The sequence below is a fragment of the Mirounga leonina genome, unplaced genomic scaffold (assembly GCF_011800145.1).
Source record: "Mirounga leonina isolate KUSES-001 unplaced genomic scaffold, KU_Mleo_1.0 Mir_93, whole genome shotgun sequence".
Taxonomy (NCBI): Eukaryota; Metazoa; Chordata; class Mammalia; order Carnivora; family Phocidae; genus Mirounga; species Mirounga leonina.
Genome location: NW_023270854.1, coordinates 11,461,444 through 11,485,607, shown reverse-complemented (window position 1 = coordinate 11,485,607; position 24,164 = coordinate 11,461,444).

Genomic DNA, 24,164 nt, shown 5'->3' with positions numbered 1-24,164 from the left:
CCATTGAATATTTTTAATTGATAAGGTCACATGACTTTTAAAGGGCTGACAGAAATTTGAAACACTGGTGACCCCATATCTCTACACCATTAGAAGAGTGACAGTATGTCCATGATATTTCCTTGTCATTTTCTTTTTCACTGAGGTCCCTACTGACATTGTGTGTCTTCTTCAGGAGGACTCATCATCTGTGTTTCCTATTCTGTGAATTGTCTGTTCCCATCCTTTTTTTTATTTTTGTCTAATAAGTATTTTTCTAATAAGCCATTTGCCATTTTTATTGTTATATTCATGATTTTGGTACTAATGATATTAAAACTTTTTGTTTGTGATTTTTTTTTTAAGTTCACCTGTGTTAAGTAGAGGCCCAGGAAAGTGAAAGAGAGGTATTCATTACTCAGGAGTCTTGCAGGAAGGACTCGGCCTGACTCAAGGCATCCAGCTGGGAGGTCAAGGAAAAGTATGGACACAGAGAGCCTAGGACCTCAGGCACATGCATCTTTTAGGGTCTGTGGGGGAGTGCTTTGGGGTTCCTGGGCCAGGTGGGTCAATTCACATAAAAAAGCAGGGTTTTGGTTAGCTTCACGGGGGGTTCCCATCTAAGGGGCACAGAGGGGAGTGCTTATCTCAAGGGTAGTTGGGAGATTCAGATCAAGAATTTATATTCACTCTGATTCTGCTCGCTGTGACTGAGGTCATGTGCTCCTGGGAGGGGCTGGTGTCAACAAAGTTCACAAGTTAAAACGTGTACAAGTTCAAAGCCCCGCAGGTCATTTGGCCTCACAAAATGGTGCTGAGGGAGCATTATTATGGAGTAGTTTAGTCAGCTCTCAGGAGTGTTTCATGAGTATTTCCAACATTTTTCTCACATTTGATGGTTTATCTTTTTTTCTTTTTCTTTTTAAGATTTTATTTATTTATTTGAGAGAGAGAGAGAGAATGCAAGCATGGGGAGGAACAGAGGAAGAAGCAGACTCCCCACTAAGCAGAGAGCCCAATGCAGGGCTTGATCCCAAGACCCTGAGATCATGACCTGAACCAAAGTCAGATGCTTAGACTGACCACCTAGGCACCCCAGATTGTTTATCTTCTAATTTTGTTTTTGGTGTAACTATTCCCAAATCAACCTTTTTATTTTTATTTATTTATTTATTTATTTATTTATTTATTTATTTAGCATGTGAGCAGGGGAGAGGGCAGAAGGAGGCAAAGGAAGAGGGAGAGAGAGAATCTTAAGCAGGTTCCACGCCCAGTGCAGAGCCTGTGGCGGGGCTTGATTTCAGGACCCTGAGATCACAACCTGAGCCAACATCAAGAATTGGAAGCTTAATGGACTGAGCTGCCCAGGTGCCCCATGACTTTTTTTATTTTGGTACAGTCAGATCTGTAACTCTTTTTGTTTTGGTGCCAAAGTTTTCTGTGTTAGGGTGGCCTCTGTCAGCTTGAACTTTGCAGGTATTTTCCTGTATGTTCTTAAGGCTTTTAACATAAATTTAACCTAGGATGAGTTTTTAAATTCATATGGAACTATTTTATAAAATATGTGGTGATGCAATGGAGAAAAATATAGCTCTGAAATTTATTTGAAAGAATATATGTGATAGAATTCCCAATAAATTTTTGAAATTAAAAAAATAAAAATGTTCACACTCTTCTGCAACTGCTTTCAAAGTTGCATGTTTTCCATGGGCATTTTCCACCCTCACCCTAAGAAGAACAGAGACTGCACAGGCAGAAGGGACTGTCCCTGGGCAAGGATTCAGTCATTTCACAGATAGTACCTATGTGTCCTGCTCTGCTGACAACTGGTCTGTATTGGCCACACTTATTTATAAAATTCTGCTTTGCCCTACTCTTCGCTCACCATCTGCAGCGTCACACTATTTTTCCAGATTCTGGTCTACAAAAATAAATATTAAATTTGGGTCTTGATAAAATGCTAAGAATATTATTTCCTAAGAAACAGAGGTATTTCTTCTCTACTTTCTTTATTTTGTTTTATTTTATCATTTTATATGTGGAAAGAAAAAGAAACTACTCGAGATGAAAATTACATTTCTCAAATATTAATACCATCTCAGTCCCTGAAGCTGAGAACTGCAGAGAGAACTTTTATGATTTTGAACTTCTTAACTATCCCTGTATATGAATTTCAAAAGTATAGCCTCTCCATCCTCACTAAGCATGACTATTTACCTCCATGTTATCAGTTTATTGGCCTCAAATTATTAACAACAACAATAAAACTCTAGAAACAGACAGCAAAAAGAACAAACAAATTGTCACCACCACCACCACCACCTGCCATTTGGCGTGTTTGTGAATGAGAGGAAAGTCAGATTTCAGTTCTGGCAGAACCAGCTGGATTTGAGAAAATCTGAAAATACAGAATCATTGATGTGTTCATGGCTGTGGCATTCAATTGGCTACTTATTGAAAATATAATCATCACTTTCAGCAAGTTTCTCGGATGCTGTTCTTTTAATTACACTGTCGAAAAAAATTACCATTCCTATGTATAGACTAGTAGTTTCTTAGAAAGGAAATGTAGAAAGGTATTTGAACTGCAAGCTGAAGAGTCAGCCAAGCCAGGCAGTTTTGGAACATGGCTATCCTACAGATGTTCTACTTGATAGCTCTGTGACTAGGAATAAACTCAACCTTCTAGAACCTCAATCTCTTCATCTGTAAAATGGTAATTGATGTCTAGCCAGAGGCTTTGCTTCTACTGAGATGGGTCACTAGCTTAACTGCTGGCTCCCTCTTCCAGGTCAGCCATGGAGAGGCTATAAAAGGGGAGATGTGAAAGTATTGAAGGGAAAATGATAAGACATCCTGGTATTGATGGAGGGTTCTTCTGGACTGATGTACATGTGTGGATTTGAGGTGGTGGCTTTCACCTACAATAAGGAAGCAGTCCAGTAAGGCTGTTGCAAAATCTACCCGGATTCCAACTATTGCCTTAGAACAAACAGCACCTTCTCTTACTCCCGCTTAGACACAGACCTTCAGCCAAATGTCTCAGGAGTAAAAGCAGGTCAGGAGCAGGAATCCCAGGCTTTAATCAAATGAGCTTCTCCTCCTACTGCTACTTGTTCCAGAAGCCAAAGATTGAAGGCTTTGCCTGAAGACCTGGGTGGGCTAAAGAGCCGCAGACAGCAAGTTTTTGTTGCCTAGGAGTCTTACCTTCTGAGTTAGCTCATCCCCAGTAAACATTGCTTGAAAGAGTAGCTGATACACGGGTGGGTCTATGGCAAAACAAACAAAAACCAAAAACCAAAAACCAAACCAAACCAAAAACCTCCCCCCAGACAAAAACAAAACAAAACAAAACAAAGTCACTCAAGGAGCAAATTACTTCAAAAGGTACTTAATATGCTGGACTGTGAACTTCATCAGAAACAAAAATATTAGGACCAGGACTTAGAATCAGCATATCAATCCTGGTAAAAGAGGAAGGTGTTAGCCATGTGGATGAAGAACAATGTGAACAATGGAATAGGAGCAACATTCAAAACACTGTTCCAATGTATGGAATTTTGATATATAGCAAAAGTGATATGTCATTTATTTAGAAAAAGCTAATCTATTCGGTAATTGGAGATGGGAGAAATAGTTATTTATAGATAAGTGATATAACAAAATTCCTCCTTCATACCATGTACAAAAATAAATCCAGACATTTTAAAAATGAAAAAAATTGGACAATAAAGATAAATATATTTTAGTCTTAGATAAATAGACTTTTTAGCACTTAGGGTAGGGAGAGATTTTTAAACAAGATGCAAAAAAGTGTTAACAATACATAAAAAATGAAATGATACATAGGACTATATAAAATTGTGAAAATTTGCTTATCAAAAGACACTTTAAAGAAAGTAAAAAAGCAAATTATAAAAAAAATATGTGACATAGAAAAAATACATAAAAATAATTTCTACAAGTGAATTTTTTAAAAGTTCAGAATTCCATAGAAAAATAAGAAAATATATGAATAAATGTCTCACAAAAATGAAACATATCTGGCTTCCAAACATGTGAAGAGATGCTGAAGATCATCGATGATCAGGGAAATGCACATTTGAACCATACTGAGGTACCATTGTTATCTATTTGATGGACAAACAAAGTCTAAATATCAAGTATTCATGTTGCAGGCACTTGGTTTCTTCTCCATTGACTGCGGAAGCACATGTAAGAGCAACCACCTCAGAAAATCATTTCTTAAATTTGGACATTCAAATATCATATTGCTGGGAATTCTTTGCCAAGCTGTGTGATAATTTCAATGTATACAACTCAGTAAATGGAAAAGAATAGTAATAGCAACACTAGTCACAATAACAAAAACCTAGAAACAACTAGAATGCCCACTAAAAGGGGAATTGATGAAAAAGCTGCTTATATTTATACATTGAGCTATTATAAAAAATCATTGACACACATTCATATGCAACAATATGGACGAATCTTGGCATCCTAATGGGAAAGAGGAAAAAATCAATTTTAACAAGTGATGGGAGGATACATTTTATTGAATATAAAAACAAAAGATGTAACAAATTGGAGGTATTTTTTATTTTAGAGATGCATGTTGAAACAATAAATGTATATATACAATTATTATTATTATTATTATTAATTATTATTATTATTATGTTTAAGTAGGCTCCACACCCAGCACGGAGCCCAACTCGGGGGCTTGAACTCATGGCTCTGAGATCAAGACCTGTGCTGAGATCCAGAGTGTAACACTTAACTGACTGAGCCACCCAGGCACTCCTGAAACAAGAAGTACATTTTTAAAAAGCAAATGGGTGATTGACATGGAATTCGGGGGTAGGCTTGCTTCTGAAAGGGGATAGATAGGGTAGAGGGCACATGCGTATATATGTGGAGACTATTTTCAATGTAGTATATCTTATTTGCAGTGGTGAGTTTGTGGTGCATATTACACTGTTAATGAATAACTGAATATGAAGTAAACTAAAAAAAGGGCTGTGTGTGTGCATTATTCAATGATAATAATTAATCAAAATTTATGCACATGAAATATTTTTTCAAATCAAATAAAAACTAGTGATAACCTAATTAATAAAACCACTGTGAAGATTAAACATGATAGCATGTGGAAGGCACATGGAGGTGAGCGCTCCATATTATTTTTTGTATTTTGCTAACATTTTGTGATCGCTTAACTGTGCAAGATTATAAATATAAATAATTTGCTTTGAAGTTAGTGTTCTTTACACTCATTCTCTATAGTCTTGAAAGAAATGTGTAATAGATGCATCAGTCAGCACAGAATTATACATATCAGTGGATGAAATTATCACATTACTGTAATTACAAGTGTGCAGTAACAAACCTCCCCCATAATTGCTGCATGGTTGGAGGAGGGGTGCTAAATTCTTGTTCACACGTGGCAATGATATTGTTGGACAATTACTAATTATCGTTCGTGAGGAGCCCAATTTGTAATAAAGACGGTTGTATATATTCATATTCATACATATTAAATTTTCATCATTTTGACAAACTTGTGAATTTGGCATAAACTATATGAAGGAAAGGAGACACAGAGAATTGAGTCGGTGGCTTAATGACATACAACTAATTCAGGGAAATGAGTTAGAATTCAGATCTTCCTAGTTTCCTATACTTTCCATGTTTCATCTATATTGTCTAGGAGTGAAGAAGTAAGATGCCTGTCTCAATGCACAGGAATGTTCTGGAACATATGGTAGGGATATATTTCACATCTTTTTGATACATCCATTGTTTGGGATATGAGAGAGGTCTGCTTTATAATATTATTTTTAGATATGTATATATGTAAAATGTGTATCCAGATAGCAAGTCAGCTCTGTATCTACCCTGTATTAGCACAAAAATCAGGACATAAAAGTAAATTACATGCATAAAGCTGTTCCATTTAGACAGTCACCTCCAAATGTACTACATTGGAAATAATGCAATAGAAACATAGGGTACTCAGGACATTAGCCCTCAAAATATTAACTTTTAGTATATGTGCTGCCGAAGCAAGCACCAAAATATTAACTTTTAACAAAGACAAAATATGAGTGTTAATGGTGTCCACATTTGGTAGATTCTAGTATTGCTTAGAGGTGAAGCTAAATTAATCATGATAATTTGCTTTAAATTCTCAAAGGTTCCCATTACCATTTCTTTAGCTTTTAGCATTAATATTTTATATGCATTTTATATTGGGAAATTCTGTCAGAGAAACTGTTACTATGAAAAATATTTTTTTTACTTTGAAAATTAACTTATATAGTGAGTAATGTGAAGACCACTCTTTTAATTTTTCTTCATAATTACTTCTTAAATTTTAAATTGCCCTTAAATTGCTATTGAACAGCTAAGGGAAGAGAATAACTGTTCATAACAGGCAATAGATCTCTTAGAAGGAAAATGTTGAAGCTTGGAAGATAATCATAGGGAAAGTTAGCAATTATTAAATGATTCCTAAAAAAAAACATTCCATGCTGTATTAAGAGTGTGTACATATTCTTGTGCTCTAGAGATAGATGGCAAAAATGTACTTAGGCAACGCATTTTTTGTGTATCTGTGCTATGTATTTAATTTAAGAAAGAAACAAAAACAAACAAACAAAAAGGCTTGGAGTATAAACCTCCAGACGTCTTGTAAGACCTTTCTTATCTCAAACGCATTTTCCAGAAATAAACTTGTGAATCACAAAAAAGAGCAAACATGTTCTAAAAATCTCTAATATCTCTGAAATCTACACACGGTCTCGTCATTAACCCTATTCCCTCAAAACACCGATTCCTAAAGGGAACTAAAGTAATGGTGATGGTCAAGGGGTAACCTTACTACCTGGGGAAGGACAGAATCCCTGAAAACGTTCCTCTCAGGTCTGCCCCCCTACCAATTCCCCTCATGGTAGAAGAGTCAAAGTTTTGGTTTAAATTCATGACATTTTCCTCAAAGTAAAAATGTCCCCGATATCATTTAGCCCTTTATCCTTATCAGTGATTTGTGGTAAATGCATCTTGGACTTATCTTTAAAAATTAATTTTTGTAGGAAGAGTTACCAAGACAACAGATCCTGGGAATAGAAGTGATATGGACAACTTTTGCCTATCCACCAGTGTCAGTAATGTAAAATGGGGTAAGTGAACAAGTTTCTGTTTAGAAAGGTGTTGTTAAAGAGGCATGTCTATGGACAAAGAGTTTTGGTTTTCAGGGTTCTGTGGCAGAGTCAGCAAGCTGTTAAATGCAAAATGATGTTCCCTTTTTCACAGTGGATGGTTGTTTCTAGGAGGCTGTCCAGCTGTCCGGTCAAGGATGAGGTTTCATAACCATCTTTGCATTGGGCAGTTTTTATAGGATTTGGATGGCTCTCAGACCACAGAGTGTAAGAGAGCTGCGTCTTCTCGGCTCTCGCATCATGCATCTGCAAGACTGAGTTTCCAAGGGAAGGTGGAACCACATGTTGAAAGAATCTGTGTGCTTCCATTGCTAGATGTTGGAAAGCTGCAAGGAATATCTATCTGTTTTGGGTCTTTATTTGAACAAAATGTCAAATTTTATGGCATTACGATGCCGAAATTGGGGGAAGGAGTTTTTTTTTTTTTTTTTTTTTTAAGCTGTCAGTTGTAGACAAATTAATATAAACTCTATTTTAGATTCATTTGTGAGTACGTGGAGGTTATAGGCATTGAGTAGAATATCTCCAGTTGGCATTTGGATGGGAATCACTATGTGCTCCTGTAAGTGCTGGCTATACACGTTCCTCCACGGGTGTGTTCCTAGCACAGATCAGTCTTACTCTCCAAAGACTTCTGGAGACTTGATTCTTCTTTGGGGCTTCGACCTCCTTTAATGTTTCACTCCTTTATTCTAGAGATATTTAGCAACTTAAATTTTTACCTGAGTTTGATTTCAGGCTTTAGTTCATTTGTATATTTGACAACCCAACTGAAATTCCATAACTAAATAAGAAATCATATGTTAAATTAGCCAATAAAATCAACAACTGAAAGAGGAGTTCACTCCAGAAAAGGTTCATTCTCTGAATTAATCTGACAAAGCATGAAAACAACGAAATTGGGGAAGCTCAATGAGATCTATGAAAGAACAGAATCTCTTAAAAAGTAAATAAAAATCCTGTGAAAGAATCAGGTACAATGAAACAAAACTATGTGAAACTAGGGAGAAAGTCCAAACTAAGAGAAAGAATTGTACAAGAAATCATTTAAGTTAGTCAGTTAAATTAACTCTTTACTTAAAAATAATTTTATAATGTAGTTTTATGGTTATGAAAAGTGAAAGAAAATTCTGGACCATGGTAATAGATGCCTACCTAAGAGAAGTAAGTGGAGAATGTTAAATTGGGTAGCTTATTTTGTAGGAGAAAAAAACTCAATCAAAAAATATACCATTAGACACATATTTGCAAACTGGATAAAAAATTCCCAGTGCGTATATTCTGCTCATTAACACCTCTACATACTATAGTATAGTGTACTATACTCTATAACAAAAATAGAGGAATGAGAAATATATGTAATTAAGTGGCATGAAAATGTAAGTCTAGAGAACAAACAGATGGTTACCAGAGGGGAGGTAGGTGGGGCGGGCGTGAGTAAAACAGGTGATGGGGATTAAGGAGTGCACTTGTGATGAGCACCAGGTGTTGTATGTAAGCTTTGAATCACTAAATTCCATACCTGAAATTAATATTATACTGTATGTTAACTAACTGGAATTTAAATATATATCTTGTTGAATAGCTTTTTATTAGAGTGAGTCCTCCTTTAGCCAATTTGATGCTTTTTATTTTATATATCTTATTTTATTTTATTTTTTTTACTGGGGGGACAGTGCAGAGGGAGAGGGAGAGAATCTTAAGCAGGCTCCATGCCCAGGGAAAAGCCCAGTGCATAGGGCTTTATCTCATGAACCTGAGGTCATGACCTGAGCCAAAATCAAGAGTATGACCCTTAACCAACTGAGCCACCCAGGCGCTCTGATGCTTTTATTTTAAACAATAATAACATAGAAGCAAATATGGTAAAGCAAAATATTACATATACAAAATAAATTGACAAATTTATAATTATTGTGGATGTTTTAAACACAGTTTCATAAGAAAAAAATCTTTCAGAAAAAATTATGTTCAATCTTAAAATAAAACTATCCAGATTTAAATAATATATATTATTGAGCCTAATGAGTAGAGAATATACATTTTTAAAAATAAACATAAAACTAATATGTATTTTAATTTTTAATTGACATACCTTTATGTTAGGGCAATATAAGCTCTCAGAAAGGTCTTAACAAATTTGAAAAAGTTAGTATGATTCAGAACATAGCCTCTTAAAAAAATTAACTTAATTTTGAAATAAAAATTTAAAAATCTTAAAAAATCTAAATGCTCTTCTAAAAGCCTTGGGTTAAAGAAAAAATAATCACAATTTTTGTTTTGAGCAATGGAAATATTAAATAGCAAAAAGTTGTGCAATGTAACTAAAGTCTTACATTGAAGTATATTTATAGCTAAGCATGCATTTATTTAAAACGAAGAAGATTGGAAATAAATGTTATAAGTTCAACTTAAATTAGCTGAAAAACTAGAGTAAATATTTTTAAAAAGTATGAAAAAAGGAATAATGTTTTCAAGAACAGAAATTAATAAACTATAAAAAAATCCTGACCAACAAAACCAAATACTGTTTTTTGGAGGAAATGCCCATACAATAGACTCAGCTGAGATAAGGATCATTAGAAAAGAAAGGAAAAAGGATCAAATAGCAATAACAGGAATGGAAGGAGAAACATAACCCTGAATAGAAATATTATGAATCATAGGAGAATAGTATAAGAAATGTTATCACAATGTATTTGGATGTTCATAAGAACTTTCTGAACTTACTCCAAATTTAATGGTGGTTCCTGCTGGGTAATGATATGTACTGATTAATTTTTAATATAATTTTATGTATTATAAATCATTTTTACCATTAGAAAAATTTAACTGTTCAATCTAGAAAATCTCAAAACGCAAATTCCTTTAGAAATGTAATAAAGAAATAAAGTATCTCAAGAAAAGATTCTATGGTCCCACAAATGTGGTTGTTTTTATCTTTTGTCATTCTTTAGTAATGTAGAAATCCAGTTACTGAAGTTATAACCCCTTATAAATCATTTATACTCTCTTTCATTCAACTGTAATCATGCGCAAAGAAAACAAGGGAGAATCGTTTTTTACTCCATTGCACAGTCTGATTAAATTACACTTGTTAAAATTTTAAGAAGTGACAAATAATATAAGGCCTTTCTTTAGAGCTTATGTCATAATACCATCACAGAGTAGAACAGATATAATTCATGGAGCTGCTAGAAAAAAAATGATATCTATTCAAGTTTAGGGAGAACACTCACGCTCAATATTCTGAAGAGGGGTCTGTAACATCTCCAGCACTTCCTTTGTTTTATCGGGCATTAATATGAAACAGTTAACTAATATTTTTCTTCAATTCAATGTTCTCGCATCCACTCTAGGATTTTGAAAATTGAATTAGCTTTCTTGATGTAAGGAAAAATATTTTTCTTTATCTATAAAGGAGTTTGCTTTATTGCCTGAATGATGAGAAAAGGCTGATGGAGGAATGGATGGGGAATGGAAAATATCAGTGTGTACCTTCTCCAAAGATAATAGCTTGAACATTTTTGTGACCAAATTAAATATCCTGATTTGGAAGTTCCTAATTTCTGTGGCTCCAGCTGTAAGTCAATATCTCTAAGAGTCCAGAAAATGAATCAAAATACGCCCCTAGTAGGTCAAGTTCCCTTTCACAGGCTCTTCTTCAATTACTGACTGAGTTTCTCAGGAGAAAGAGTGGAGTAACACTTGGTTTAACAATCAGTACATATCATATTTAGTTAGAGTATTTTACAGTTGATGTTCTATCGCTTAATAAAAACCTGACGTTCCCCATATCTAAATGACCTCAATGCTTTTTTTTCCCAATCATAGGGCCAACAAACTAAACCGATCCCTCAGTACACTTGCTGATTGATCTGTCCTTCTTCCTGATATTTATCAAAACTGTGTTCACAGAGTCCATTTTGTAGTCAGCTTAAAATTGGTCTTCAGACCTAGTGTTCAACTTTCATAAGGGTCGGTTTTGCCAACTTTGCATCTTCTATACCTAGCAGAGTGCTGTGTTGACGACCTATAATTATTACTTTTTAAATTTAATTTTAACACACCTGTTATGTGCCCCACACAATGTATTTTTTTCTCAGGCAACATCAATATTGGAAGACAGTTACTACTATCTCCATTGTTTTAATAAATAAAGAAATTGAAGCTCGGAGAGATTAATTAACAAGGTCCCAGTAGAAGTGACAAAGCCAGCATTTGAACCATTTTGGCTGCCTGTCAAGCTGGGAGTCATTCTACTAAAACTTCATACGTGTGTCCCTAAGGTCTGGCAAGTGCTTCCGTGTAGTAGCCATTCAGGAAATGAGAGAGACGATGTCAGTGGGTTAGTAGCCTTGTCTGGAACAAACCAAACTGGGGACTAAATCCTAACCCCACTGCCTTTCTGCTCTAAGACTGAGTAAGGTAAATAACTTCTCGGAGCTTTAATATCCGCATCTGGAAATGAGATGCATTGATGAAGACCATAATTACTTTGTAGGGCTTTGGGGCAAATTAAATGAGTTTCTTTATTTATAAGAAAATATTTACTTACACTTACTAAGTGCCAGGCCTCTTCTATATGTTTTATGCATAGTGTTTGAATTAATCATTGCAAGAATCCTATAAACTATGAGGAAAGAATTACTTATTCTTTTAGATTTAACAACAAGGAAACAGGCATGGAGGGATTCAGGTCCAACCCAGAGTCAAGCAACTTGTAATTAGCAGATAAGGGTCTTAACAATGGCTGAATGTTCATTAAAAGTTACCCATTATTTGGTAAAGGAAAAGATGGCAAAATAAGTGGATGGATTTAATATCTCAGAGGCCTCATGCCCTCTGAGAACTAAGAATCTCACTGGCAACTATTCAGAAAAATAAAGGATATGATGACAAAGCCCATTGGAAGATCATTTTATGTTATGAGGAGCTTACATATGCCTCTTCTGTTATCCAGCTTTCCTACTTTCCATTAAATGCAATCATTTTTGGATTTTTTTCAGCCAACTATTTTTTCTCTAGTAATAGAAGTACTAAATTGTAACTGTGTCTTAGGTGAAGGCATACATTATAAAAATGTATTATGATTATAATGAAGGCAGTGCCCCTCTATTACTCTCATATTTGTTTAAAAAGAGGATGTATATCACAGCTCTACCCACTCACCTTTGAAAATAAATATCGCTTTACTTCTCTATTGTGGTGAGAACTACTAGTCGAAGAGTATAGGAAATTACTGTGATATTATATGGTATTTTTCATCAGAGCAAAACCTATTTTTCAAAAGACAGAGCTCCTTTAATGGGCTATTATGTTACTCTTGTAGGCAACAGCACAAGAAAATGTTGGCCAAACTTTTCACAAAAGCAAAGGTGAAAATGGAAGAATGGAAATTCTTACCAAGAACTGTTTAAATTGTATAACAATTTTCAGTTCCATTGTAGTAAAAAGGACTTAAGGAACAGAGATGACAGAGAATGGAACCTGAGTTTCCAAACTGCAGTTTCAAATTTCAACAGTTGGAAGGTAGAAGACTCCGGAAGTGACTCAGAGTAGCACCAAAGGGAGCCTTAACCCAGGAGATACAGTATCGGTGGGGGTGATTGTCACAGGTCACAGGGACCAAAGGATCAGGGGAGCACGGGGAAACAGGATGTTTCTCTTACAAGCAAGAGCAGAGGCAATTCATGGAAAGACACGTGCCTCCATAATAGCGGACTACTCTCATGCTTGAAGATTTCTTTTATTTCCATATTTAGGACATATGATCTAAGAATTTAGTTACTTTAAATGACAGCCAAAGGGACCAGACCAATCCCCCCACTCAAGTCCTCTCTTGTGGATGCTTACAGTTTTGCAAACAACAATCCGAACAAGAAAAAGTAAATAACAGAGATACAACTGCCTCATGATCGTATCTACGATCCCAACGCTGAGGAGTAGATCTGTGATGAAAAAATAATGTAAATAAAGATCATCGTGGTATTTTGCTGAGTAAAGTGAGGTATAAACTTCAATCCCATAATATGATAATTGGCTGATAGCTATCTTAAGAAGCCCCAAAGAAAGCAGATGGTGTTATCTAAGAGATATAGCCATCTTACATAGTTTCTGGGAAAACGAAAAACAAACAAGCAAAACAAAACAAAACTAGACACACACATAACACACAATCATCTACAGGAAAGAAAAAAAGGGGAAGAGAGAAAAGGTTTTCAAATGTATATTTCATGTAATTATTAACAAACATTACATTGACATGGAAAGAGAGAGGGCCTATAGGTTTCTACATAGAGCAAAGGTATTTGTTTACCAATAATGTGGAGTGGTATTTTGACAAAACTGTTTATTTTATTCCTTTAAGAGCCTATTTTAAGTTATTCTGCCAGTCCTTCAACCAAGTGCAATTTTTATAAGTTGAATTTTCATAGTTTTAGACTGTGGATCACACAGATGTATCTTCTCTCTCCCTCTTCCTCTCTCTCTTTCTTATGTCTTTTAATATTGTTGAAGGCAAGATACTATTTCTTTATATGTCTTCATATCTTCAATTGCTTAGCAACTAAATAAATGGTGGCTGAGTCGAAAGAAATGACATATTCCTGAATAAGTAAAAATATCTTTGAATCCATCTGTTATAACTACAAGTTAGAAGTGTGTGTATGCTTTGACTTTACAATCATTTATATTTAAAACTGTAATTCCAAGGGCCCTTATTTGATGGCAGACTCTCAATTATCCATGCTCAGCTCACTGAATAGTAGCCAGGCACCAACAAATGAAAAAGATAAATAACCCCAAAGTTCTATTAGTTTCTATTAGTTCCTAGTTTCAACCTTTTCTCTGTTCTCACTTTCAAGAAAAGCTGCTAATAATAAATGCCCTTAAATGCATTCATTATACATCTTCCTCCTTTCTTGGCCTATATTTTTATGGAAATGTTAATGAGCAGTGGAATGATCAGAAGGTGGGTAATCACATATATGTAGAGGAGGGAAGAAGAAGAAGGAGTCATGAAATGTAAAATGTTGTACTCCCAGATAATTGTGATTACACGATGCAGGTAATATGTTTAATTTCTGCCTATAATCTTTCTACCTGGAATGGTTAGAACTTAAGTTTAGAAATTGCTCCTCAGTGACTGGAAACACGATAAGCTTCTGTCATATCTATTTTCTTAGAGTTACTTCTGGCTTTTCATGCAAGCAAAGTGGAAAGCAAACTTATGGGGAGGCCCCATTGTTAGCAGAATCTCTAAAGGTATTAGAAGAAAAACAAACTACAAAAGGAATGCTAAGAAAAAGAACAAAACAAAACAAAAATCCCTGAATTATAGACTCCGAGGCCAAGAAGACAGTAACAGATCAATGCTGTTCAGTGATTATTAAATGTTGATGTTTTTAAAAGCAGATTTTTTTTTTAAGTGTATAAAAGCCAGTCAACGAAGCAGACATTGGTTGACTTTCTCTGGTTAAAACTGTGCTTAAGGTCTTGCTCTCACAACACCCTTCCCAGTGGCCTCTGATGCTCCTCTACAAAACCTCAAGACTTCATAGAATCAAGTTCTATGCTTTACTTGCATAGATTAAGAAGCAAAAGCACAGAAAATCTATATGACTTTCTAAAGATGCAAGGTGTAAAAATAGTATTGTCTAGGTCCAGCAAGACCTAGGATCTGGATTTTTCCACTCATTATCTTGTGTTCTTTCTGCTGATCCACCAGGGCCCATGGAAGGACATGGTGTTTGGGGCTTTCCCAGTTCTGTCATCAAGAAACCTTCCATTCCAGGAGGAATGGAAAATTCCTCTTTTGTTCTTCCACTCTATCTATGTCCTATACTAGCACCCATAATCTATTCTTTATTTACTTATCCGTGTCTCTGTTCTAAAAGTACAAAGCTCTTTGAGGAGAAGAATTCAGGATTCTTCATCTCTATATCCACACTATGGGGCACAGGGCCTGCCTCCCCATGTACTCAATTATATAAGCTTCCTTTCCTGCTATCTGCCCTGTTGTGACCTAAATGAGAGATAATGCACATAGCTCAAATTTTGTAACATTTGACTTGAAACCTTTTAATGGGAGAAGAGTTCTTTAGCCATTCTAAGCTGGATATAAATTATGTGTTATGAATGTAAGGCTATTATAATTTTCTCACAGCTATTATAATTTCTATTTGAGCCAAATACTAAAAATAGCTTGTATTATAAGCTATTAAGCCTTTTAAATAAATTTTAACAATGTTACAAAGTAGGTTTGTGAGAAATTAAAAAAAAAATAAAAGGAAAAAAAATAATAGTTCAGAGCTCTTACCTAGCAGTTAAATTATTTTCTGGTCTTATGAGAAACAAAATTCCCATTATGACATTATTACACAAAAAGGAGCTTTCCAATTCTTATCAAGTAAATCAAATGTTAACAGGCATCACTGTGTTGTAAGATACACTAGGACCCCAATAAAAACTGCTGAGCTATAGAAGATAATGTCACCCCCTTGCTGAAAACACATTCCCACAGTGTAAATTCTAAACTCCATACGATGATTTATATGTTCTTACATGATCTGACTCCTGCTTACCTCTTTAGAGCCGTTTTTTCCCACCATGCTTGTCTTCTACCCCCTGATCTGATTCTACACTGTCCCAGAAGTGCTTCACTTAAGTCCTAAATCATGCTGTGCTCTCTGGCTGCCTGCCCATGACATACTGACTAGAGCTTCCTCCCACCCCCTGCCCCCTTGCTAACTCCTATTCATTTTCCCACTTTCCTCCGTGTTTGCCTAGATGTCATCCTCTACTTGAATCAAAGTCTACTTCCATGCTTCTCCTATGTAAGTCCATCGTAGCACTTGCTTTCCAGATTTAATAATAATCACACTGCTTCTAATTGAGATATTTGACCACATTCACCACTAGACCCTAGATTATGATGATAGGAATTTTATTTATCTTGTGCAATCATTATATTCGTTTTCTTTTGCTGTTTTAACACATTATCACAAACTTAGTTGCTTAAATGATATAAATTTATTATTTTACAATTCTGTAGGTCAGGCATCTGGCAACAGACTCACTGGTTTGCAATCAAGGTGTGGGTAGCACTTCCCTTGTGGAGGGCCCAGGAGATCATCTGTTTTCTTTTCTTTCTCAATATCTAGTGGCCCATCACATTCCTTAGCACATGGTCCATTTCTCCATATTCAAAGCCAGAAACATGGGGTCGAGTCCTTTTTCCTTCTTTGTATCATCTAGCTTTCATCTCCACTGGAAAAGGTCATCAACTTCTAAGGACTCACATGATTACATTAGACCCATTTGGATAATTAAGATAATGTCCTCATATTCAAGGCATATACATATATATCTATATCTATATATATCTATCTGAGTATAGCTGAACAGGATGTTACATTCATTTCAGGTGTACAGCGTAGTAATTGGACAACTTTATACATTGTATTTTGCCCCCCATAAATGTAGCCACTGCCTGTCACCATACAATGCTATTATAATACCACTGACTATACTTGCTATGCTGTACCTCTTATTTCCCTGACTTTTTCATTCCATAACTAGAAGCCTGTATCTCCCAATCCCCTTCACCCATTTTTCCCATCCCTTTTCCCCCTCCCCAAGGTTTATACTTTTAGTCATTATTCTGCCTACCATAGTGATATAGCTTATGGCGTCAGTGAGCTCAGTTAATGTTCTGTGTTTCACCATCACATTAGTCTATAAAAAAAGTTTATAAATTGATATTTGGGAACATGCCACAAAAGTATAATGCCAATATTTTTATTTGTGTTTAATGTTTTTGTTCCAAGTTGGTCACAAGGTGTGACAATAACAATCTACAAAGTTTTCTCCGTAGTTCATGGGAAGAAGTGACCCACTTCAGGGTCCACAATAGAGCATGTCTGACTACAATATAATGCCATCATAACTAAGCAGAAGTGGTGCACAGACCCTAAATGTCTATTTTGTACCAAGATCTACGATGAATAAGTTATCTTTACACTTTTAAAATTATTTCAATAACACATAAAGGATAGCTTGTTAACTTTTTTGGTCTACCAAAATAATAAAAGATAACAAGATAGGTAAAAAAAGAAAAATAAATAATAATTCCAAAAATCTCTTGTTTGGATGTACTCTTATCTGTTCTCTTATCCACAGGATTGAGTCTCAAACATTACCGTTAAAATGCTAAAAGTTATTTTTATATGCATGATACATGAGAACTGTTGCATTTATTTTTAAAAAATTTTATGACTGTTTCACCTGTCTATTCTTTTTCATCTAATTGGCGCTCATCGCAGTTAAATAAATTATAGCCCACAGTGCCTAATGAAATGCAAACTGTATTTATCTATTCTAAAAAACAGAAGATACATAAAAATTTCAGGTACATTTTTTTCCTGGGCAGGAATTCTCTCTCCTAGTACATCTGCATCTCAAAAGAACATGCAAATTAATATATTTTTTTGCAAAAGTCTTAACTACACTACTACTGCATTTAATTCAATCCTGAAAACAGTAGCTATCATTATTGAGTCTTACAGTGTACCAATGTAATGCTAATCATTTTACAACCAAATTGACTGGCAGAAGAGGCAGTGTGTGGGGGTTTAAAGTGTTTTCAGCTGAGTCAAAGTTAATTATTTTTAGGTTGGTTACTAAAACCTGAAAAATTTTCGCGTATCGTAGGTGATTGAGAATCTCCAAAACACCGAGTGACAAATCTCTTGACTCTGATATTCTACATTTTCCCTGATGCATGGTACACAAGCAGATTCAAAACCCATCCATTTATTAGCAGCATAGAGCCATCAAAGCCAATTTCAAGCCTTCTGTAACACTATTATTCAGTTGTTCAGTCCTCTCATTTGCTCTTGGTAATGTAAACGTAAGCATTTGCAACATTTGCATCCCACCTTTCTGGTACAGCAGAGATATCAAATATTCTGATAGCTGGGCTCTTGCCAACTCGAAGAGCATCTCATGCAAAATTATTTTGAAAAATTAGATCAGGTCTCTGAAGAGTGGTTTTCTGAATGTTGAGTTTCTTACATTTAATCCTAGTGATCCATCATAAAACATTTTTATTACCTTGCAAAATTTTCTTTTTAAAATCTCATTTGGTATTTCCTGTTGTAGTGCTTTGAAAGAAATTTACCACCTAGGCATATTTCCCAGAACCTGGGCTGAAGCTATGATTATCAGTTTCAAGTTGTGACCTATCTTTTAGGTGAAGAAAATTACAATGTGCTACATCATTTTCATCTGGGATTTGGATCATTAACCTTATGGACATTAAGATCTTTTGGAGTCCTTGTAGATTTAGCTTCCCTGTGGTGTTTCAGTTGTTGTATGCTGAGATGAAGAGGGAAAAAACTTTGGCTTATATAACCCTTTAACTTTCTTATCTTTTCGGATTCATCTCATATCAAGGGATTATAAAGCAAGTTGTCTAAGCTCCTTCTATTTCTTTCTAACACTGAAAGTTTCCATAATCCAGTAGATCTCAACAGTGTTATCTCTATCCGTGATCCATAGCAACTTTATATGTTTCTCAAGTATGAAAGCAAATATTTAGTATTTTTCTTAATGTGTGGTAGTCATTTGTTTACTGGATGCTGAATTCATCAAAAGTTCTTTTTTCATCTTCATAAACCCAAGCAATGAAAACGTATGTTAGATCTAACAGTGAATTTATCCAAAGGATAATGAATGAATGAATGTAGAAAGGTGGCATGTATTTACTGGAGACAGGCAAAGGGGGTGGGGGGAAGGGCAAGTCTACTCTTACTCTTATTGATCTCTGTCTTCTTATTCCCACAGCTCAGGGATCAAGGGTTAATCCTATTTCATTATAGTGAGGAAATCAGGAAGGTGTACTCTTCAAGCCAAATCAAGCAACAGATCAAGAAACAAACTTTGACCTCACTTCCTCTTCACCTCCTACAGAGAAGAGAGTCATCAAACATAAATTTATTCCTATTACCACATGATCCTCTACTTCGGGTTGTATGCCCACTTGTTTTCTTCATTTCTCCGTAACGGGAGTAAGTGATCACCTCTTCCTTCCCACAATACGCTGCAAGGCTCATTTGTCTAACTTCTCTGATTCCTTTCATCTAGTATCTTCCTCAGTTATGTATCTGACCCCGATATCTTTGACTTCTCCCTTTCTACTATTATTTCCCCTACCTATGAGACATGTTTAACTTTTCCAATTTTAAAAAAATAAAAAATAAAGAAAATCCTACAGCTTCCTCTAGTTAACAAACTACTGACTTTCCTTTTATAGTGAGTTGTTATCTACTGTTACTTTTCCATGTGCTAAGCAAACGCTCTTGCCTTAAATCCAACATCTTATCCATTCCCTGTATTTTATAAAATGTTTTAAGATAATCAGTGACTTGTTAAGTTCCAAATTAAGTGTTTTTTTAGTCTATTTAATTAACCTGAGGGTTTGGTTTTATTGAACACTATGTTTCTTGAAGTTTTTAACTTTTGAAAATAATCATTTAAAAATCCTCCAATAGGGGCTCCTGGGTGGCACAGTGGGCTGGGCAGCCAGCTCTTGGTTTTGGCTCAGGTGTGATCTCAGGGTCTTGAGATTGAGCGCTGCGCTCTGCCCCTCTCCTCCCCCCCTCCCCACATGTGCACACTCTTTCTCTCCCTCAGGAAAATAAATAAATTAAATAAATAAATAAATAAATATTTAAAAAAAAGAAATTGGTGGATGGTATTACTATTAATCTGGATGAAAACACAAGGGAAGAAATAATAATAGCAGACACAACATGGTCATGAATAGTATTTTAACCTCTTGAGTTTGAGGTACTGGTTAGCAATCTCAGTGGAGAGGTCTGGAGGGAAATAGGATATGGAGTTTTCAGCTTCCAAGGAAGTAACTGGGCTGGTGATTCTGATGTGGAAGTTAATAATACCAGCTGAAATAAAAGTATCAGCTGAAAAAAATTAATTTACGATGAGGAAACAGCAGAAAACAACAAAGTTTATTTAAAAAAAAACTAACTGCAAATTCTGAGTGATGAGACTATATCCATATCTATAGAGATAATATTGCTGTGACTTCAACAAAATAGTAATACCATTAACCATCAGTTATGCTCCCTTTCTGCGATATCATAGTCAATGTTGACTTTTGCAATCCTTTGATTTTAATTCAAGTCATTTCCCAAAAATAAATTATTTTAGTCAAATCCTATTTTAATGAAAACAAAATGGATTACTGAATGTCAACCCAGAAAAAAAAAAAAAAGACAAATATAAGAACCATTTCAGGAAATTCAGAGCATCACGATAGTAGGAACAGAAAAGTCTTGAAGAATTTTAATTATTTCTTCTTCCACAGGTAGGGCTAGGATAAGGCTGAGGCTGAGGCTGTCCGAGATCATAGTTTTCATTGGGTTTGTTCCAGGATAGAGAGAGAGATGTCGGGGATATCCACAGTAACATGATAAGCGTCCATTTGGGAAACAAGCAGCCATTACACAGCTTACTTGCATTGAAATCTGAAACTAGCAGTACAGTGTGTTTCTCTCAGGCGAGTGCCATGAAGTCAGGCAAAATGGCCAGCATGTCGCACTGACTGCATCAGGTTTACAGGTGTTACACTTGCTAAGGGAGTGTACTGCTTATCAGCCTTAAGCAGGAAGCTGGTGAATATAGGAGAATCATTATTATTATTATTATTATTTTTTTGGTTAAAGGTTCGACTTGGGCACCAAGAGTTGCGATTGAAAGATGCATTTTTCAGGAGCAGCGCTCTTCCTAGAGATAAAGCCATGGGAGTGTCCAGCTTAGGAGCTGAGCTACTGGTGTGCTTGTGTAAAGGAGGATCTAAAAATTCATCTCCATCTCAGTGGAAAACTCAGAGGGCAATCTTGACCACTTTATAACTGGACCAGCAGTCATGGGAAAATTGTGCTAAAAAGCTGAACAGGTGTTTTTTTTTTTTTTTTAAAGATTTTATTTATTTATTTGACAGAGACAGAGATAGCGAGAGCAGGAACACAAGCAGCGGGAGTGGGAGAGGGAGAAGCAGGCTTCCCGCTGAGCAGGGAGCCCAATGTGGGGCTCAATCCCAGAACCTTGGGATCATGACCTGAGCCAAAGGCAGACACTTAACAACTGAGCCACCCAGGCGCCCCTGGAATACAATTTTTAAGAATCTGTTGGGGCCCCAGGGTGGCTCAGTTGGTTAAGCATCTGATTCTTGACTTAGGTGCAGGTCATGATCTCTGCGTCGTGAGATTGAGCCCCCGCATAAGGCTCCATGCTGAGTGTGGGGTCAGCTTGAGGGTCTTGCTCTCCCTCTCCCTCTGCCCCTCCTGACCCCTGCTCTCTCTCTCTCAAATGAATAAGTAAATAAAATCCTTAAAAAATAAAAATAAAATAAAATAAATATGTTGAGGTAAAAGAGGAAAAAAATGCTTTTCCCTTCTTTATATGTTACCTCCACCTTCTTATATTCTCTGATACCCACCCCATATCCCCAGCAATGGTCTTGAGTGTCAGAATGAAAACAAGGGAAAAAGGGTAAAACAGAGAAAGGATGTGCCCACTACCGTCTGAGAAACCTGGTGATTCCAAGGAGGATTCCGTGAGATGCAGTAGGGCCAACATTTGGAGGGTACAGCTTGTGACCAGCTTTATGTTTCTTTAAACTGCTAATAATAAGAACTAACTGAATACTTAATATGTTTCAGACCTTGTGATAGGGCTTTATGAACATCATCTCATTTATTTCTTACTCCCACTGAAGTAATATGTCTGTTTAACAAATGAGCAAACTCAGTTTCTGAGGCTTCATGGACAAGTAGCATGGGGTCGCACTCCAGGGAAAGGACTGGGGATAAGAGTCTATAATTTGCATTTTACTCCCAAGCCTCTGTTCCTGCATGTTCAGTTACACCGCTTACTAACAATACTGTCAGTCTCTTCATATGGAATTCTAAACCGAAAACAAACACACGTAAGCCACTCCCTTAGACAACACTGAGTAAGAAAGAAGGTGAAGATCAGAAAGAGATGTTGGAGATGAGGAAAAGAAATATCAGGAATTTTAGTAAAAGGACGCCAAAGGTCATTTATACATTCTCTGAGGCTGAAATGCTCTCATCGAGAAACAAGAGACTTGGCGTCTCAATCTATCAAATTTCCAAATACTTCAAAAATCAAAGTCCCAATTTATGTCATTTTGCCTCTTTGACAATATCGTTACTGTGGAAAAAGAAGGGAACATACATTAGGCCCCGTATTTCTTTTCTAATGGAGGCTGTGGTGAGTAAGGAATGCTTTTCTCTGGAAGACAAGTGGCTTTTGGTCCACATGTTTGAGGCACTGGTACTCGACCCCCTCCATGTACACATTAGTGGTGGAATAGTACACACGGTTCCTGCCCCTCTACACTTGGTGCTGTCAGAAGCTGCTACTGTTCCTTTTTTTTTTTTATCCCATGTGGAATTATAAAGAGAATAGCCATGCCCTGGCCAAGTAACCTCCTGCCATTTAATATTGACAGAGATGGTTAGCCACATTTCTTAACGTTCCCACTTTGCGTCATCATTGACGTTCAACTGAGCAAATGGAAAAAGTAAAATTAAGATACAATACAATGGTGCTCTATTTTCAACTGTTTGAGGAACCTCCATACTGTTTTCCAGAGTGGCTGCACTAGCTTGCATTCCCACCAACAGTGTAGGAGGCTTCCCCTTTCTCTGCCTCACTGCCAACATCTGTCATTTCCTGACTTGTTAATTTTAGCCATTCTGACTGGTGTGAGGTGGTATCTCATTGAGGTTTTGATTTGGATTTCCCTGATGCCGAGCAATGCTGAGCACTTTTTCATGTGTCTGTTGGCCATTTGGATGTCTTCTTTGGAAAAGTGTCTGTTCATGTCTTCTGCCCATTTCTTGATTGGATTCTTTGTTCTTTGGGTGTTGAGTTTGATGAGTTCTTTATAGATTTTGGATACTAGCCCTTTATCTGATATGTCATTTGCAAATATCTTCTCCCATTCTGTCGGTTGTCTTTTGGTTTTGTTGACTGTTTCCTTTGCTTTGCAAAAGCTTTTTATGATCCAGCAATTGCACTACTGGGTATTTACCCCAAAGATACAAAAGTAGGGATCCGAAAGGGTACGTGCATCCCGATGTTTATAGCAGTAATGTCCACAATAGCCAAACTGTGGAAAGAGCCAAGATGTCCATCGACAGATGAATGGATAAAGAAGATGTGGTATATATATACAATGGAATATTATGCAGCCATCAAAAGGAATGCGATCTTGCCACTTGCAACGACGTCGATGGAACTGGAGGGTGTTATGCTGAGCGAAATAAGTCAATGAGAGAAAGACATGTATCATATGACCTCACTGATACGAGGAATTCTTAATCGCAGGAAACAAACTGAGGGTTGCTGGAGTGGGGGGTGGGGTGGGAGGGATGGGGTGACTGGGTGATAGACACTGGGGAGGGTATGTGCTCTGGTAAACACTGTGAATTGTGCAAGGCTATTGAATCTCAGATCTGTACCTCTGAAACAAATAATGCAATATATGTTAAGAAAAAAAAAAAAGAAGAAGAAGAAGATAGCAGGAGGGGAAGAATGAAGGAGGGGAAATCGGAGGGGTAGACGAACCATGAGAGACGATGGACTCTGAAAAACAAACAGGGTTCTAGAGGGGAGGGGGGTGGGAGGATGGGTTAGCCTGGTGATGGGTATTGAGGAGGTCACATTCTGCATGGAGCACTGGGTGTTATGCACAATGAATCATGGAACACTACATCTAAAACTAATGATGTAATGTATGGGGATTAACATAAGAATAATTAAAAAAAAAACAATACAGTGGTGCTTTCAAGATTTCTGGAAAAGACCATGAATGCATGATACTTTAGTATCAGTGCTTCGACTAGAGAG